Source organism: Odocoileus virginianus, chromosome 14, assembly GCF_023699985.2.
Source record: "Odocoileus virginianus isolate 20LAN1187 ecotype Illinois chromosome 14, Ovbor_1.2, whole genome shotgun sequence".
NCBI lineage: Eukaryota > Metazoa > Chordata > Mammalia > Artiodactyla > Cervidae > Odocoileus > Odocoileus virginianus.
Genome location: NC_069687.1, coordinates 37,159,686 through 37,178,504, shown reverse-complemented (window position 1 = coordinate 37,178,504; position 18,819 = coordinate 37,159,686). Strand labels below are relative to the sequence as shown.

At 40.6% G+C, this 18,819-nt stretch overlaps 1 protein-coding gene across 5 annotated transcripts in view; it reads right to left on the bottom strand.

Moving 5' to 3' along the window:
- GHR (growth hormone receptor) overlaps positions 1–18,819 on the bottom strand; it is a 297,127-nt gene that overhangs the window by 178,179 nt on the left and 100,129 nt on the right. For 2 of the 5 annotated variants that reach the window (XM_020888242.2, XM_070476637.1), the window contains exon 1: positions 3,729–4,044. The exons of the other annotated variants lie outside the window; for them this stretch is intronic. The gene's annotated coding sequence lies outside the window, so the exon portion shown is untranslated. Of the gene's footprint in view, positions 1–3,728; positions 4,045–18,819 lie in introns of those variants that run through there. 5 annotated transcript variants of the gene reach the window in all.

The following is an 18,819-nucleotide window of genomic DNA, read 5'->3' as shown; positions in this document are numbered from 1 at the left end:
GTCTGAGAGAAATCAGTTATTTCATATCCTGGAGAGCAGTAATAAAACATTCATCTTCCCATCAAACTGAAAAGTGATTCAAATGAATTTTTCACTTTTAACCACTTGTGATCATCTTATCAGTCAAAACTTCACTTCCAAATGGGGAAGAAAAGCTATAGGGAATCCCACTATGGCAGTTTACACAGAGCATCGTGTAAATGTTGAACCAGAAGGCAGGTGCCCTAGACAAAGGGAAATAGTCACTGGGATGCCCGTAAGCCTCTGAAATCAGCCCTGTCCAAACTGAATGAACTCAGCATCTCCTACCTGCCCCCAGTTTCCCAACTAACAAACAAATGGCTTCATCTCATACGTTTTCTAACTTGCTTAATGAAGTTATGGCTCCCACATTAGCTGAACTATCAAGAGATAACTTGGTTACTTCATATAAACCACGTGTAACTTGTCATCATAACGAGGTGATTCTACCTCAGAATTCTCTCTGGAAGGTAATGCCTCCTCCCTCAATGCCTGCCACTCTTCTTTAGACTTAAAACAGCTGCTGTCACTGGCTCTCTGCCTTTACCTTCAAGGCTGCTGCTGGACAAACCCCAAATTTATCTATTCCTCAAAATCATGCTCCAATATCACTGTCTCCAAGAAGCCTTCCACATTCTCCTGAGACTTAACCTTTCATCCCTCTACTATAAAATGTGCCCTGACACAGAAGTCACAAGGTAACAAACCCTTGTTTGTGGAATGAATGAGTTCTCAGTGCCTGTGTTGTTACAAGTTTCCTCAGGGCAAAACACCGGAGAAGGCAATGGCACCCCACTCCAGCACTCTTGCCTGGAAAATCCCATGGACGGAGGAGCCTGGTGGGCTGCAGTCCATGGGGTCGCTAAGAGTAGGACACGACTGAACGACTTCACTTTCACGCATTGGAGAAGGAAATGGCAACCCACTCCAGTGTTCTTGCCTGGAGAATCCCAGGGACGGGGGAGCCTGGTGGGCTGCCGTCTATGGGGTCGCACAGAGTCGGACACGACTGAAGTGACTCAGCAGCAGCAGCAGCAGGGCAAGACACAGACTTTCCCCTCGTCTATTTATCACTCTGCTATAGGAGTTAGTTTGGGTGAAAGAGAGCAGAGGGTACTTTGGAGGTTAGGGGATGGGCCTGGGGCTGACCTTTGGGCAGCCAGAATATCACCTGAGGATGGTGGATATAAGTGCGAGAGAATTTCACAAAGGCACAGAAGGTCACAGTTACTCAAAATTCTGCCCAACAGCGACCTGAACGGCTGGCTGCTTATGCCAGAGGAAAGGCTTCACTGCTCCTCTGGAAGGAGGCAGACCTCACAGGTCAGTCTTCCCCATCAGTGTCTTCACTTAGTCCCCTCAGAATCCGCAGCCAATCTCCTCTCTACTTCTACAGGAGGGACAAGCAGAAAAAGTCAAGAGACAAAGAAGGAAGTTGGGTGCAGGGGGTTTCCTGCTCCCCTTTCACCGTTGGCACAGGCTAGAGCACGAAGCACAATTCCTTTTTTTCTTTGGAAATTATTCCCCATGCTCACTAGATTATATTCTTTAAACTACAACTTCATTTAAGGAAATGGGCTTACTAGCGCTCTAAAAAAAAGTCTGGAAGCCTAACCTTAGTGATGGTGGGGGCTGGGAGGACCACTGGGGAGATGGACTCACAATCATAGAGCTTAGGGGCGGAATAGGGCCCTAAGGAACGTGCTACTGTAAAGGTCTCACTTCACAGACGAGGTAAGCAAAGCCCAAAGGGATTAAGTGACGAGTCAAGACCCCACTGCTGCTCATGGCCGAGCTGGGAGCAGCACCCAGGCCTCTCATCCCCAGTCCAGTGGGCTTTTCAGTATTTCACCTTGTCTTCGATATGTTGCTCTATTTTCAAGGAGCAAAAAGTCAGTTTACCCTCAGGCTCACAGGTGCTGTCACATATAATATCACGTATCATTAGGCATTCAGCACAAACAAATCCTAACAAGTGTGGAGGTGAGATGAACGAAGCTCTCCTGGCCTTCCCCAGCTCCACAGTTAGCTCCCCTAGCCACTTTCTGTGAGTTAAGACAAGAGCCCTGGAACAACCCAGAAATGAAATCTACTCACAGCCAGCCCTCAGGACTGGAGCAAACTGAGCCTGACGTTCCTAGAATAATCTTGATTAGCACTTTGCAAAAATCTATTCTCCACACTGACACCACACAGCTCTCCTTCCAATTGCAGCTTTTGTTTCACTCTATCTAGTATCAATGACAAACCCTTAGCAAGGTCCTTCTAGTCCAGTGTGACCTCACCTGGGCTCCTATCTTTCCATGTCCATCTTCCACCACTTGCCCAAACCTCCCCCTTTCCTCCATCCATGGAGGAACATTTTCAGAAGGCTCCAGGCTATTCATACCTCCACCCCTGTGTACCTTCCACCCTATTCCCACTTCATTCATCCCAGGTACTCATTCCCCAAACCTCAGTTCAAGGTCAGTTCAACTTAAATACATTTCTAGCAACACCCCCCACCTACTCCCTACAAGGAGAAGTTAGGTGTCTCCCCTCTATCCTCGCCAAACCTCCATTATAGCATCCTGAGATGCCCACTACTTTCTTTTTCCTCCCCTGAGAGTCATCTCTGTATCCCCCTATCTTGCAATACCTAACACACTCAGCTTGAAATGTATCATTACATAAATGAATAGATTCCCCTGGACTTTAAAATAGATGTTTTTAAGGGGGTAGGAGCACATCCTTCCGTTGAAAGTTCAGCTGAATGCTTTTCAATGAGATAAAATAAGTGGCATTTCCCATCGCATAAGGCACGATGCATGTGTGTGTTAGTTACTCATTCGTGTCTGACTCTGTGACCCTATTGGACCCTTTGTGACCCCTCCAGGCTCCTTTGTCCAGGGGATTCCCCAGGCAAGAATACTAGAGTCGGTAGCCATTCCCTTCTCCAGCAGATCTTCCTGACCCAGGGATCGAACCCAGGTCTCCTGCATTGCAGGCAGATTCTTTACCGTCTGAGACACAAGGGAAGTCCATGGCACAACAGGACAGCCCTAATCAGGCATGCAGGTAGGAACCTGAGACATCAAAGCAAACCAGCCAAAGGGTACAGTCAGCAGTACAAAAACCTAAGTCTTAGTTTCCTTTTCTTTAACATGTTGACCATCCCTAAGACTTTAGAAAACCTGGAAGAAAATGCAAAACAAATATGCAATTGTGGTGGCACTTCTTCATGACACTCCTCTGAAATATAAACTGACTGCTGAAATGTAAAACATGAACCACAATTATAACCCCGAAATGTCTCCTGAGTGCCAATTAATTATTTCTGTCGAATTTCTCAAAATGTATCAGCTTCTTAAACACGTGGAAAACTAGCCTTTCATTCACAGAATGAACTCCAGAGACCTAAATTATATTATAATGGTCACTGGCCAGGGAGGGAGGCAGTCTGAGGTTTTGCCTAACTGGAATATTTTAAAGGCTGCTGGACAGGAGAAAGAAGTTTCATTCAGGGTAGGAGTAGGAGGAGAAGAGTGGAAGAGGAGGGCAAGGAGGGAGGGAGGAATAAAGCCAGGAGAGGGAAGAGTGAGGTGGGAGGAGAAGAAAAGAAACTGATTAAGTCAAGTGCAAAAGCAACTGTGTTTTTTTTTTTTTTTTTTTAAAGAGACTTGACTCTCACCCTTTTAAGCAAAGTGAACAAGAAGGGAAATACTAACCAATAGTCCGGCAGACACTCCTGAAACAGAGGCTGGATTTTCGTATGGTTTCCTCCAGGCTTTATGGCAAAGACGTTGAAATATCCTTATTCACTCAGTCATGTATGGAAGCAGACCGCACTATGCTAATTTGGTTAAGATTTGGCAAACAGTGTGGGTTTGGAGGAGGAATATGGTGAACGTTTCTTGGTCACCGCTTGGCAGTAGGTTCTTGATCTTGCTGCTTTCCTATATAAACCTTCCCCAAATCCTCCCCAAATCAATTACATCTTCTCTATCTTCCTCCCTCCCAATCACACACACACACAACCTGGTACCAGAAAAGATTAGAGCACACAACCCCTTGCCTCACATAACGAACCCTCGACCTTTGCCCAGGGCTGGGTTCTGCCAACTGAAGTGAAGGCCAGGCCTGGGCTGGAGTCTCACGAGGCTCATCAGGACGGAGCCAGCCAGACCAATTGAGAAGGCCATGTATTTGACAAAGACCATAAGCCGGAGGGGCTGAAGACAGTGAGTTATCTGACTCTAATCCCGCAACTAAGGAGTTCAAGAAGGGAAGCTTCAGGAGGGCACAGGTGCTGGAATCTCCGTGAGGGATCCCAAGAACCCAGAGTATAGAAAGTGGAATATCTGTTAAATGAAGGGCAAGCAATTAAATTTTAAAACATTAGTGCCCATTGGAGATCCCAACATACTTAAAGTTACATGTTTAATTATAGTATCTATCAGTGGCTATTATCTGGAGCTTCACCAGATTTCTTGTAGCCTCCTCACCAGTTAGAACAATCACTGATTCCCACCACTGTGCGTGGGTTGAGGTGCTGTGCACGCAAGGCTTTGCTGTTATTCAGTCATGTCTGATTCTGCAAACCCAAGGGCTGTAGCCTGCCAGACTCCTTTGTCTATGGGGTTTCCCAGGCAAGAACACTGCAGTGGGTTGCGATTTCCTTCTCCAGGAGATCTTCCCGACTCAGGGAATGAACCTGTGTCTCCTGCATTGGCAGGTGGATTCTTTATCAGTCAGCCATCAGGGAAGCCTGCACGCAAAGCTATGTGAGTATTATTCTTATATGACCAATGGTCCTGTCCATGTTCCCAATACAAGAAGACTGTTCATCCTCCTACAGTGTTGGCGGGAATGTAAACTGGAAAAATCACTATGGAAAAAAGTATGGAGGTTCCTTAAAAAAGTAAAAATAGAGTTACTATATGACCCTGCAACCTCACTGTTGGGCATATATCCAGATAAAAACATGATCTGAAAGGATACACGCACCCCAACGTTCATTACAGTATTGTTGGCAACAGCCAAGACCTGAAAGTAACCTGAATGTCCATTGACAGAGGAAAGGATAAAGAAGATATGGTATGTATATATAAACACACACATATACACAATGGAATATTACTCAGCCATTAAAAAGAATGAAATAATGTCATCTGCAGCAACACGGATGAACCTAGAGGTTGTCATATTGAGTGAAGTAAGTCAGATAGAGAAGAAGAAATATTGTATGACATCCCTTATATGTGGAAACTAAAAAGAAATGATACAAATGAACTTACTTACGAAATAGAAACAGACTCACAGATTTAGAGGCTGAATTTATGGTTGCTGGGAGGAAAGATGGAGGAAGAGATAGTTAGGGTTCTGGGGGATGGACATGAACACACTTCTATATTTAAAATGGACACGAACAAGGATCTACTATATAGCACATGGAATTCTGCTTCAATGTTATGTGGCAGCCTGGATGGGAGGGGAGTTTGGGGGAGCACAGATACATATGGACGTATGGCTGAGTCCCTTTGCTGTTTATCTGAAACAATCGCAACATTGTTAATTGGCTATATCCCATCCAATACAAAATAAGAAGTTTTAAAAAATAATATACTGAAAAAAGACTGTTCATGATTGACGAGCATAGCTGAAATTAGCAAGGCCTTTTACTGTTTAAAAGACTCCTGCTTGGCTGGCTTTCCTGTGTGTGTGCAATAGACAACTCTGTGGCATGTGACACATACAAAGCCATTTAATATAAGGAACCCTCACGGGGAATCCTCAAGCTGGAATCAAGACTGCTGGGAGAAATAGCAACCTCAAATATACAGATACCACTGTAATGGCAGCAAGTGAAGAGTAACTAAAGAGCCTCTTGATGAGGGTGAAAGAAGAAAGTGAAAAAGCTGGCTTAAAACTCAGCGTTCAAAAAACTAAGATCACGGAATCTGGTCCCATCACTTCATGGCAAATAGAAGGGGAAAAAGTAGAAGCAGTGGCAGATTTTATTTTCCTGGGCTCCAAAATCACTGTGGATAGTGACTGCAGCCATGACATTAAAAGATGCTTGCTCCTTAGAAGGAAAGCTATGACAAACCTAGACAGTGTATTCAAAAGCAGAGACATCACTTTGCTGACGAAGGTCTGTAAAGTCAAAGCTATGGTTTTTCCAGTAGTCATATATGAATGTGAGAGTTGGATCATAAAGAAGGCTGGGCATGGAAGAATTGATGCTTTTGAACTGTGGTGCTGGATAAGACTCTTAGGAGTCCCTTGGACAGCAAGGAGATCAAACCAGTCAATCCTAAAGGAAATCAGCTAAAGATTCATTGGAAGGACTGATGCTGAAGCTGAAGCTCCAATACTTTGGCCACCTGATGGGAAGGGCTGACTCACTGGAAAAGACCCTGATGCTGGGGAAGACTCTGGGCAGGAGGAGAAGGAGATGGCAGAGGATGAGAAAGTTGGATGGCATCACCGACTCAATGGACATGAATTTGAACAAACTCTGGGAGTCAGCGAAGGGCAGGGAAACCTGGCATGCTGCAGTCCATGGGGTTGCAAAGAGTCAGACACCACTTAGCTGCTGAACAACAAAAACCTCACAGGGAAATGTTCATTTGAATAGATTAGTTGACAATGACTAGGTTTGAGACTCGCTGACTGTGAGTTGGTGGACCGTGAGTTCATTTATTCTGAATGATATTTTGGATGAGTAGAAACAGCCCTTCTCACAGATGTTTCCAAAGTCAGACTCAGGAATCAATGAATACCTCATCTCCAAACCCTGTCTTCCTCCAGAGTCTTCAACACAAGACAGAAATCTAGGGATTACCTTCTCTACCTCTTCTGCCCCCATTTCATCTGCCAACTTTAGCTCTTCAGTATTTTTTGAATTCATTCCATCCCCTTTATCCTCTCTACTGCTACCACCAAGTCTTAGCCATTATCTCTCATTGAGACTTTAGGAATGGCCTTGTAACACTCATGAGGAGCCTCAGGCTCCCTTCAATCCATTTTTTTAATGGAAAAATTATGTTTTGAAACAAATATGATCATGGCATCCCTGTGAATAAAACATTCAAATGAGTTTCCTTGTTTATACAATTAATATAACCCATCATGTGAGTTAATAGTTACTAGTTATCCCCCAACATTCACTCTCCCCACTTTCAATTAGTAATAGAACCCAGTAAGAGAGCACCTGTCACAGCCAAACTTGCAGCCACCTCTGATCATACTAAGACTCACTTCTGGCTACAGGATGCCAGAAGTGGCAAAAACATCTTTCAGGAAATGTATGTCCCTTTCACTTTTCCTTCTCCACTCCCACTGGCTGGATGGGCTGGATCACCAAACACGGGGATGAGGGCATCTACATCTGTGGAACATTTCTGGAAGTCATTATGAAGTGGGAAGGTCTTCCCAGATGGCACTGATGATAAAGAACCCACCTGCAATGCAGGGGAAGCAGGAGACAAAAATTTGATCCTTGGGTCAGGAAGATCTCCTGGAGGAGGAACTGGCAACCCACTCCAGTATTCTTGCGGGAAAAATCCCATGGAGAGAGGAGACTGGTGGGCTACAGTCAGTGGGGTTCTAGAGTCGGATAGGACTGAGTGATTGAGCATACATACATGCTTGAAGTTGGATCTCAGATAATAAGGGTTTAAGTACTTGTAAAGGACTAATTAGTCAGTCTTTTTTTGACCACCAGTAGAGGTCTTTCTAGCTTATTCTTGAAAGAAAAAATTTTTTTCATTGAATTTTTCAGGTTCAACTGAAAAGAAGTGGGAAAGAAAAATCAAGATGTCTAAAAGCATAAGCTTTCCCTGGTGGCTCAGAAGGTAAAGAATCTGTCTGCAACGCGGGAGACCTGGCTTCAATCCCTGGGTTGGGAAGATCCCCTGGAGAAGGGAATGGTAACCCACTCCAGTATTCTCGCCTGGAGAAATCCATGGACAGAGGAGCCTGGTGGGCTACAGTCCACAGAGTCGCAAAGAGTTGGACATGACCGAAGCGACTTAGCACACATGTATGTAAAAGCATATGCTGAAATTTCATCCTCAATATGTATCAAGAAAAAAACTTGACAGAAGCACATGGCAGTCTGACATGAATTTTTTTCATGGGGCCTTAAGAGACACCTCTTCCATTTCTAACAGAGAGTTATGAATTCTAGTGCACTAAAACCAAAAGTATTTAGAAGTGAGTAGCTTTATTTAGGGAATTATTAGGGCCCACAGTAATGACCATCATCAACAGACAGAAATAATATTTTGGTCTATTAAAGAAAACAGCGGACACTCTGCCCAACCTTATCCCAAACAAAATTAGCAAACCTCAAGTTACTAGGGGATTTATTGAATAAATAAAATCTGGCAGTAAATAATGGTCATACAAAGAGTAGGGAAGTATGGGGCCTTAGGAACAGGATCTTTCTAAGTTTTTGCACCCAGTCCCCCTGACTAAGCTGCATCCAAACACGAGGCTTTCTGTTTCAAGGCGAATTTTATTTGTAGATACTTCAAATATAGATATTTATACCAAGAACATGAGCTAAATCAAGAGTAGGGGTAAAAAAAAAAAAGTAGGGGTACATGATGTGAATTTGCAAAGTGATCATTTTCCCCAGAGTCAGTTTGGGTTTCTTCCCCCTGGTTATAAATGTACAATACTTATTTTTGTAGAAATTTGGTAAGAATTAATACAATCTAAAACAAATTTTAGATTCCTTTTGTGTCACTCTCCTAATAGTTTCTAAAACAAAGGTTGAAAACAGACCCCATACCAAAAATTTATTTTTCTTTTTCCATTTAACATTAGTGTCTCAAGCATCTGCCAATTAGATTGCCACTTTTTCTAGGAAATGCAGCTTTTAGCAATTCATTGTTGATTCAAACGAAATCAACCTGGCTCAGCTTGTATTGACTGATTAGACTGAGAATGAAGGCCCAATATTAAGGGCAGACCAGTAAGAAATGATTGAAATTAAATGTCGGATGACCCAGGCAGACTATCAGCTTGGAGAAGTAATAAGTAAGAGGGGAGAGAGCTTGAGGGCATCAGGAAGAATCCATGAAAGGTACATGAGGTAGTGAGAGGGAGATACAGAGGGATGACAGGCACAGAGATCTGGTATCTTTGCAGTAAGTCCCCGATGTATGGAGTTACATGGAAATGTCCTCTCCCTTGCTGCCTGAAAAAGTATAATCCCCACCTATCCCAAACCAAGGGCTTCCCAGGTAGTGCTAAGTGTTAAAGAACCTGCCTGCCAATGCAGGAGACATTAGAGACACAGGTTCAATCCCTGGATCAGGAAGATCCCCTGGAGGAGGATACGGCAACCCACTCCAATATCCTTGCCAGGAGAATCCTATGGGCAGAGGAGCCTGGGGGGGCTACAGTCCATAGGGTTGCAAAGTGTCAGACACCAATGAAGCAACCTAGCACACATCCTGAACCAAAATAAAAAACTGAACATAAATGGTTGTATGAATTAATATTCCATCATATTCCAATTCAGGTGTGAGTACTCTTTAAACTGAGCCATAACCTATAATTAGGCTGTGGAGTCAATTTTGTGTCTCAAAACCAACTTTGTCAATTTGCTTAAATGGATGGGATGGAATGAGGCTATAGAAGAAATATTTGTGCCCCCTGACACCCAGATTCATATGTTGAAATGGACATGGGGGGTTTTGAGGTGATTAGATCATGAGGGTAGAGCCCTCACGTAGGACCAGGGCCCTTATAAAAGTGGTTCTAGAGAGCCTGCGCCACCTTTCTGCCATGCGAGGACATAGCAAAAAGACAGCTGTTTGTGAAGCAGGAAGTGAGTGCTCATCAGACACTGAATCTGCTGGTGCCTTGAGCATAGACTTCCCAGCATCCAGAGCTGTGAGAAATAAACTTCTGTTATTTATAAGCCATTCAGTTTACGGTACTTCTATTATAGAAGTCCAAACAGACTAATAAGACAAATGGAATGGAATGGTGGTTTCTTCACATGAAATTTTTTTTTTAATGTGTGTGTATGACTATTAGCTCACTATGAAGACCTGATTATTTCTTACTGTGGACAGTGGTCAAAAAAGTTTGTAGGTCATTGATATAGATTGTTTCTAATTTTTAAATATCATAAGTAATGGTACAATAAATATCTCCTGGCAGGGAGGGGACTTGGCCTATATTTCCATTTATTGCCAAGTGATTGATTCCCAGAAACAATGCTACTGCGTGAAAGTGGTAAAAATTTATAAAGTTTTTTGATAAATATTACTCAATGCTTTCAAAGTATCATAATTTAGACTCCGACCAGACCAACAGGGAACTTCAATATCAGTGTACAACTGTCAGAAAAAATTTTATTCTCCTCCCATCATTGCTAATTTGATGGGTAAAAATGATCTTCTATTGTTTTAAGATAGTTATTTGGAAACAGGTGAGGTTACTTCTTTGAAAGGTTTAATGTGAATTATCTATATTTCCTCCCTTTTCATTATTTTCTTTGTTGGAGTCCCTACCTTTTTATTTCTGCTCTTTTATGCATTTTTTAAGGGACAGTTTCTTAGTTATTCTCTAGGAATGAAGGTGTAGCAAGAAGAGAAAATAGGAGAGTATTTCAATTGGCTTGATTTTGCCAGACTGGTATCAAAGTAACCTTAGGCTTTTTAATCCTTCACTTGATTTTGAACCAGCTGCATGATACAGTATATTAGCCTTAAAAATAACTAGTGCCAGAAATGCAGCCAATATGCAAGTTTACACTTTGTACTTCCTCCTCTGTGCTAAATACTTCAATGCTAGGCTTACTATAAAAAAAAATTAAGACAGTAGTACTGGAAAATGTGAAAGAGCAATCACACGCCAAAGAAGGCAGATTGAGGAGCTCCAACATACATAGGATGGAGTATGAATTAAATTCCAACTGCAAAGAATAAGTTTTGGAAAAGGTTGTTATTGACAATTTTATAAAAATTAAGAATAAAATGAGTTTTCAGGTTAAAAGCAAAAGTAATCATTGATGAGTATAAATACAAAGTAAACCTACTCTAGGGCATTAGGATAAAGAAAAAAAACCTTAAAAAGTACTTTACATGAGGCAGATTACCTAGTAAGAAATTCAAATGGACAAGTAGAAGACTTTATCTCAGCAACAACAGATAACAGGACACAAATGAAAACCTTCAAAGTGGTAGAGAAATAACCATCTATTTAGAAATTGATACCCAGCTAAATGCTCCCTAGGTCTTTTGCATGGGTGGACAGCAGAGCCAGAGGCATATGAAAACTGAGTTTACAACCTAAAGATTCTAATTTAAATAATTACTAAAGGAGCTATTTTGCAAGAAGACAAAAAATCTTAAATGCTGAAATTGTTGTCTCTTAAGAAAAAGATTCTCTTCCAATTACTCCAGTTATTATCCTGTAGTTATTGAAATATTTCTCTCCTTCCCTTTAAAGTAAAATTTTTTTAGGAATTGCATGTTATTACAAATTAATTTTTGTCTCTTTTGACAAATGCACTGAAATCAGACTTTAATCCCCACCACTCCAATTAAATAGCTTTTGTCCTGGTCTCTAATGACTTCTATTAATATATTGCTAAATCTAGTAGCTACTTTTTAATTATCTTCATTTGAACTGTTAAAATAATATATGACACAGTGGCCTTCTCTTTGAAACACTACCTTAATCTGATCACTCTATCTGTGAGCTCTTTCATGATAACCTACACTCTCCACTGATTCTCCCATCCTGCTGGACACTTAATTATGGTCGATTTTGCTGTGTCCTCTTCATTTTCTCAACCATGTAATACTGGAATACCCTAGGACTACTCCTCTCCTTTCCCCCCTATTTACACTTATTCCCTAGGTGACCTCATTCAGTATTATGACATCAATATCATCTATGATTATGTTCTCCAAATATATAACTTCAATTCACACCTCTTCTTGAATGACAAACTCATCTATCCAATGACTAATAATTCCCTTGGATGTTTGATAGGAATCTCAAACTTATAAACCTATAACCAAACTTCTGATTTTACCATCTTAACCTGCTCAATCTACAGTCTTGTCATTTCAACCTAAATCACCTTCATCCTTCCAGATTCTCAGGCCTTTCACTCATACCCCTTATTAATTCATGAGCTAATCCCGTTAGACATACTCTCAAATTATATCCACAAGGCGATCACTGCTTACCATCCTCAACTTTATTTTCCTTATCTGAGATACTAATGTTTCTTATCTGGATTATTATAATAATTTCTTAATTGGTCTACTTTCTGGCCTTGAATATCTTATGTCCAAAGACATAAGCCATCCACCAAGATCTTAATTTTGATAAAACAAGAACATGTCAATTCTTTGTTTAAGACTCTCTGATGGTATCCATTTCACTCAGAGTAAATGCCAAAATGCTCACAGTGGTCTGAGCATCTTGTTTGATCCCCTCGACCCTCACCCCCAACTCTCATCCCCTATCTCTGCCGCCATTGACCACCTTACTTTTTTTTGCTCATTCTGCTCCAGCAACATTAGACTGTTTGATGTTTCTTAGCCTTCATACAGCATATGCCATTCTCTCTGCATAGGGTACTTTTCTCCCAGACTTCCTTTAAGTATCCATTCAAATATCACTTTATCTGTGACCTCTTTCCTGATAACCTATATCAATAATAACCTGTAATCTCATTTTTTCCCCCATAGCATTTATATTATATAGTGATTAACTTTTTTCTCTCTTCTCTTACTAAAATATCAATGACATGAGTTTAGGGACTTTATCCATTCTGTTCATTGCTGTACCTCCAAGTACCTATAACCATGGTAGGAAAAGAGAAAACATGCGGTAAGGATTTACTAGATGAATAAACAAATGATGAGGAAGAGAAAGGCAAAACCGGATGGCTAATTCAACTCCATACTGCTTGTAAAAACAGTATTAATCACATTTCTTACTGATCAAAAAAGATGAAAATACATTTTAGGCAATAAAAATACGGGAAATAGTTGATATTATCCCAAAGGATGACTAAAATGTACTAGATTCTCTACTCTGTTAGAAAGATAGATGGTGCATGTGGAATGGGGATGCTAACAGAGCTTGATGTGGGAGCGAGCAGCCCAACTGAGGGGTACATGGGTAGATACATGGATGTGTGTGAGTGCTGTCAAGGTGGGCCTTGCAGGTTCTGCTGGCTTAAGAATTAGCAGGGTGGTGCTGGGGACCCTCCCCAGGGAAGACGGAGGGAGTCACAGTCCACCAGGGAGACCAGGAAGGGAGGGAGAAGCTGAGCCCGACCACAACTCTTTGAAAAGTGACAGTCCTCAGAGTTTAGAAAATAGGAAAAGGAGATGTTTCAGGCTTTTGTTCTAGGCATGTTTTCATTCTCAATAGGCAGAAAACGGAGAATCTCTTTTCCTAGGTAATGACTCTATTTGAAATAAAATGAAAGGAAAACCTCTACATTTCTAACTTTTCTAAGAAACATTTCTAAAAATTATTTACATCAATACCCATAAAAGCACTCAAGCCTGAGTATGGGTGTATAGATAGATACCCATGTATCTATTGTGACCAAAATACATTTTCAGACTAAAAAATGAAACACAAATGATATAGTAATACACCCCATTCAACTAAGATTTAAACTCAAAATGTAAGGATAGTTCATTTTCAGAAGGCTCAATATAATTTTCAGCATTAATAATTTAGAAGAGGCAGTCAAATGGTTATTTTAACATGCAGAAGACTGATGTTATTATTTATATTTATTTACAAATTCTCTTAAGAAACTAGAAATAGAGAACAATTTTCTTAATCTGACAAAAATAGGTCACCTCCAAACCTATACCTAATAGCATTCTTCAAGTGAAACTTTTGAAGAGACTCTCACTATAATGAAGTACAAGTGAAATTTTTGAAGACTTTCACTATAACATAAAAATGCTTATTATAAAGAAATGGTATTTACATGGCATGGTATCTTGTAAGGATAGGAAAGTTCAGATCAGTGGGAAAAAAGAGCCTAGAAAAATCCAAAGCATATATGGGATTTTAGTGTATAACACAGAAGACAATACAAACAATGGAGACAGAATGAGGCCTTTCAGTTAATGGTGTTGGGGCTAGATTTTCACATGGGAAAAAAGATTCATGCTTTACACCATACACATTTATTAACCCCATGTAATCATGGAGGAGAAAATGATTTCTTATGCAAGGCACAAAAAGCAGAATAACAGGAAATTTAACTATATCAAAAATTTAAAATTATCTTTGCTAAAAGATGTCATAAAAATTACAATGCAATCAACAGATAGGAGGCAAAATTTTCTATGTGTATAAAAGACAAAGGGTTAGTCACATACATATGAATGCATATCAAGAAAAATAAACATATATTAAGATACATATACATTAGGATCACATGTATATACACATTTCTATAAATCAATAGTGAGAATAGACAAGAAAAGAATGGACAGAGAGTAGAAAAAGACACAGAGGAGGAAATCCAAATGGCCCTGCATAAATGATGTTTGATTCCATAAATAATGAGTCATGAATATTAAAACAATGAGATTCATATGCAGTATCCATCAACTCTCAGATAATTAAATCTGAGAGTAATCAAGTGCTGGCAGGGACCTGGGGAAGGGAGGGTTCTCACATATGGCTGATACTAGTATAAACTGGTGGTGCAATTGGTAGAGCAATTTGGTAATATCTCACAGACACAAAAATTCACACATCCTATGATGTGGCAAGTTTCCACTGATATGTACTCCAGACAAGCTCTATCACATATGTCCAAGGGGATATTTATTTCATTATCAATTATTTTGGTAAAACAATGATATCAATTCAAATGTCAATCAGTGTGGGAATAGATAGTGATATTTTGAAAAGATGGAGTAATACACAGCAATTTAAAAAATGAACTAGGGTAATATAACCATGAAGGTGAGTTCTGAAAACACAATACTTGGTAGTTAAAGTAGCAATTGCCAGAGTAACACATTCTACAAACAAAGTAAAAAATATGTACTTGAAAAAACATGCAAATAATTTGGTTCATGTATATAATAAGCATGTTTCATGTTTGTAGTAAAATTTAAAGTATAAAAACCGGACTGTGCAAATGCCGATACATGACAGCTATATCCTCTGGAGTGGCAGAGAGTATGGCAAGACTGGAAAAGGTCAAAGTGGAGACTTCACATTTACCCATATAGTTTGCTTCTTTACAAACAATGGCTATGAAGCAGGTATGGGAAATAGGTTTAAGTTTGATGTATTCATCTGGGTGGCAAGTACACAGGTATTTATTTAAGCATCCTTAGTACATTAAGAAAATGACATAAAAAACCAAACAGGTCAGGGTTGACACCCATACTCAGCCTTGAAGCAGTTAAAGAAGATGGACTGCCATGCCTCTCTTTCCCATAAGAATATGGAAGTAAAAAAAAAAGTGGAAAAAAAAAAGAATGTGGAAGTAAAGTCTCTGACAGGGGAATCAATCAGGAGGGAAGAGGGTAGAGCACACAGTGTAAAAGAATGACATAGTCCAAAGTCACGCCATAAACTGATGAGACCCAAATAGGTCCAAGATGGCAGACAAGTCTACCTCCACTAGACACGGAGCCTTGGTGTATGCTCATCATTAACACGTCATCAAGTTAAGTGACATACCCACCAGCTCCAAGACAGTTCAGGAGTCCAGATCATCAAAGACCAAAAAGTAGGCAGTGGCCTGAATCCTGGAATCTCTGTCTCTTCCCCAGGATAGTTGGAATAATCCATCCACTCATTACCCTATGAAATTACCCAGTCCGTAAACACTAACCAAGTCATCTTTTGAGCCACCCTCACCTTGGCTCAGACGGTAAAGAATCTGCCTGCAATGCAGGGGACCTGGGTTTGATCCCTGGGTCAGAAAGTTCCCCTGGAGAAGGGAATGGCTACCCACTCCAATATACTTGCCTGGAAAATTCCACGGACAGAGGAGCCGGCCAGGCTACAGTCCACGGGGTAGCAGTGTCAGACACAAATGAGAAATTAACACTTTTACTTTTCACCTTTGGAGAGGGCCCACATTGTGGAGTGTGTTTCTCTCTAGATCCACTTCTTAGCTATCAAAAAACCCAAACAGAAACAAAAACAAACAAACAAGCAAAAAAACCCCGAAGTAGCTCAGAGAGTCCCAAGTCTATATCCTTGGTCAGAGTTAAAGGTGACAAGTACATTAAGTACTGCACAGATGGAAAGCTAGAGACACGCTATGTTGACTTTCCATGTGTGGAGCATCCATCCCTGTGATGACACTGAGATAGAAAGGCTAGAACGGTGACTCAGGTTGGTTCCGGTCACTGAATCCATGACAGTCACCCCCACATCCATTGCACTTACCCTATGGCTTAACAGTTGACCCTCAGTCAACTGGTATGAGGAGGAAGGGGAGCTTACTCAATCCCAGTTTTTAGGTTGAGAAACACTGTCTTCACAGATTCCAGAGAAAAGCCACAGAGTGGAACTTCCAAGAAGAAAAGCAAATCACATGTGATGCTGCTCAGGCCAGGTCCTGTCACAAGGGTTCCCAGAGGTCTGGTGCCAGCATAGCCTGATGAAAGTGAAAAAAGCTGTGTTCCTCACTAGCCTTCAAGAAGCACGCTAATTTGAGTGCTTCAGTACTCCATTGAAAAACTGTCTGATTTGGGGGCATAATTATTAATAACAGGCTTCCCAGGTGGTGCTAGTGGTAAAGAACTTGCCTGCCAAGGCAGGAGACATAAGAGACACGGCTTCGACTCCTTGGTCAGGCAGATCCCCTGGAGGAGGGCATGATACTCACTTCGGTACTCTTACTTAGAGAATCCCATGGACAGAGGAGCGGGCTACAGTCCATAGGGTCACAAAGAGTTGGACACGACTGGAGTGACTTAGCATGCAGCATGCATACAATGATTAATAAACTGTTCTCAATCTCTCTCCCTGAAGTCACACAAACAGGACAAGACCTCAGTAAGCTGGATAGGGCGGTTCTGTTTAGTCTCCCTGAATTGCAACTAAGAGCTCTGGAAGGGCTGGTTCATTTTAATCAAGTGGACTATTGGAAAACCTGCCAGCAAACACCCACTAAAACAAGAATCAAAATATTTCACATACTACTATGTGATGCAGTTGGTTGAGAAACATCAAAATAATAATACGGTAACCATAAAAGGGCAGTGCAGGCAGAAACCCCATTCAGAACATCCAGGATGAATGGCATTCGTCTGTGGTCATTGCAGTTCCTAACTACAGAGGAACCAGGATACCACACTTGCTGCCTCAAAAGACTGCAGAGGATATTCTAAGAAAGCCGATAATTAGTTTCCTCAATTTTACTTCTAAGAAACAATGAACTTCCTAGGTGGCTCAGTAGGTAAAGAATCTGCTGCATTGCAGAACCTGGGTTTAATCCCTGGGCTGGGAAGATACCCTGGAGAAGGATATGACTACCGACTCCAGTACTCTTTCCTGGAGAATCCTATGGACAAAGAAACCTTTCAGGCCACAGTCCATGGGGTTGTGTAAGTCGGACACAAACTAGCGACTAAACTACCACCATAATTATTCCAAATAGGCTTCTATGTATATTTCAATGTATGTAGAAATGTGTCCCTTGTATATTTTATCTGCATGTCCTACAATAGCACCACGCTTCACAAGTATGTTTCCACAGAGTTGGAGAGCAGCTTTAACTGCAGTTCTAGAAACTATTTAGCTGTTATTATTGAAAGAGATGAAAAACGAAGAGAATGGGCAACTTAGTTTGTGCCAACAATCTACTTCTGCACATGACACAGCCTGTGCAAAACTGCCATCATGCACACTAAAAGATTTGGCTCTAGTAGTCATTTCCACAGCGCCTACTGAGTTTCAGCCATATCTAGAAAATTTTTAAAGTCCTGTGACTTTATTTCCAATTACTTTTTTTCCCTTGAAAACGTAAAGGCATTTTTATGCTTTAAGTTCTTACAAGGTTCCCCCACTTTTCTCCCATATGTAACTATTTTATAACAAACAAATGTAAGTTATTTCACAGATCCTTTTAATGAACAGTATTTCACTTTTTTTTTCATTTATTTTTATTAGTTGGGGGCTAATTACTTTAAAATATTGTAGTGGTTTTGCAGGACAGAAAAGAGACATAGATGTATAGAAGAGTAGTTCACTTTTAAGACAACAGTTCTTTACCTGTTAGCAAGATTGGCTTCAGAATACTTTAAAGCACTGAAAATAGATGCATACATTATTTCAACAAAATTTAGTAAAAAACAAAAAAAAGAAGTATAACGAAAAGTAGTCTGAATGATGGAAGTATATAAAATAAATAAGATCCCTTTATAATCTGGTTAATGCATAGTAATTTAACCAATAAATTAGAACCTGTAATGTCAGATTCATGTTTCTATATATCAGTCCTAACAAGCTGGAATCAAGATTGCCGGGAGAAATATCAATCACCTCAGATATGCAGGTGATACCACCCTTATGGCAGAAAGTGAAAAACTAAAGAGCCTCTTGATGAAAGTGAAAGAGAGTGAAAAAGTTGACTTAAAGCTCAACATTCAGAAAACTAAGATCATGGCATAGGGTTCCATCACTTCATGGCAAATAGATGGGGTAACAGTGGTAACAGTGAGAGATTTTATTTTTTTGGGCTTCAAAATCACTGCAGATGGTGATTGCAGCCATGAAATTAAAAGACACTTACTCCTTGGAAGGAAAGTTATGACCAACCTA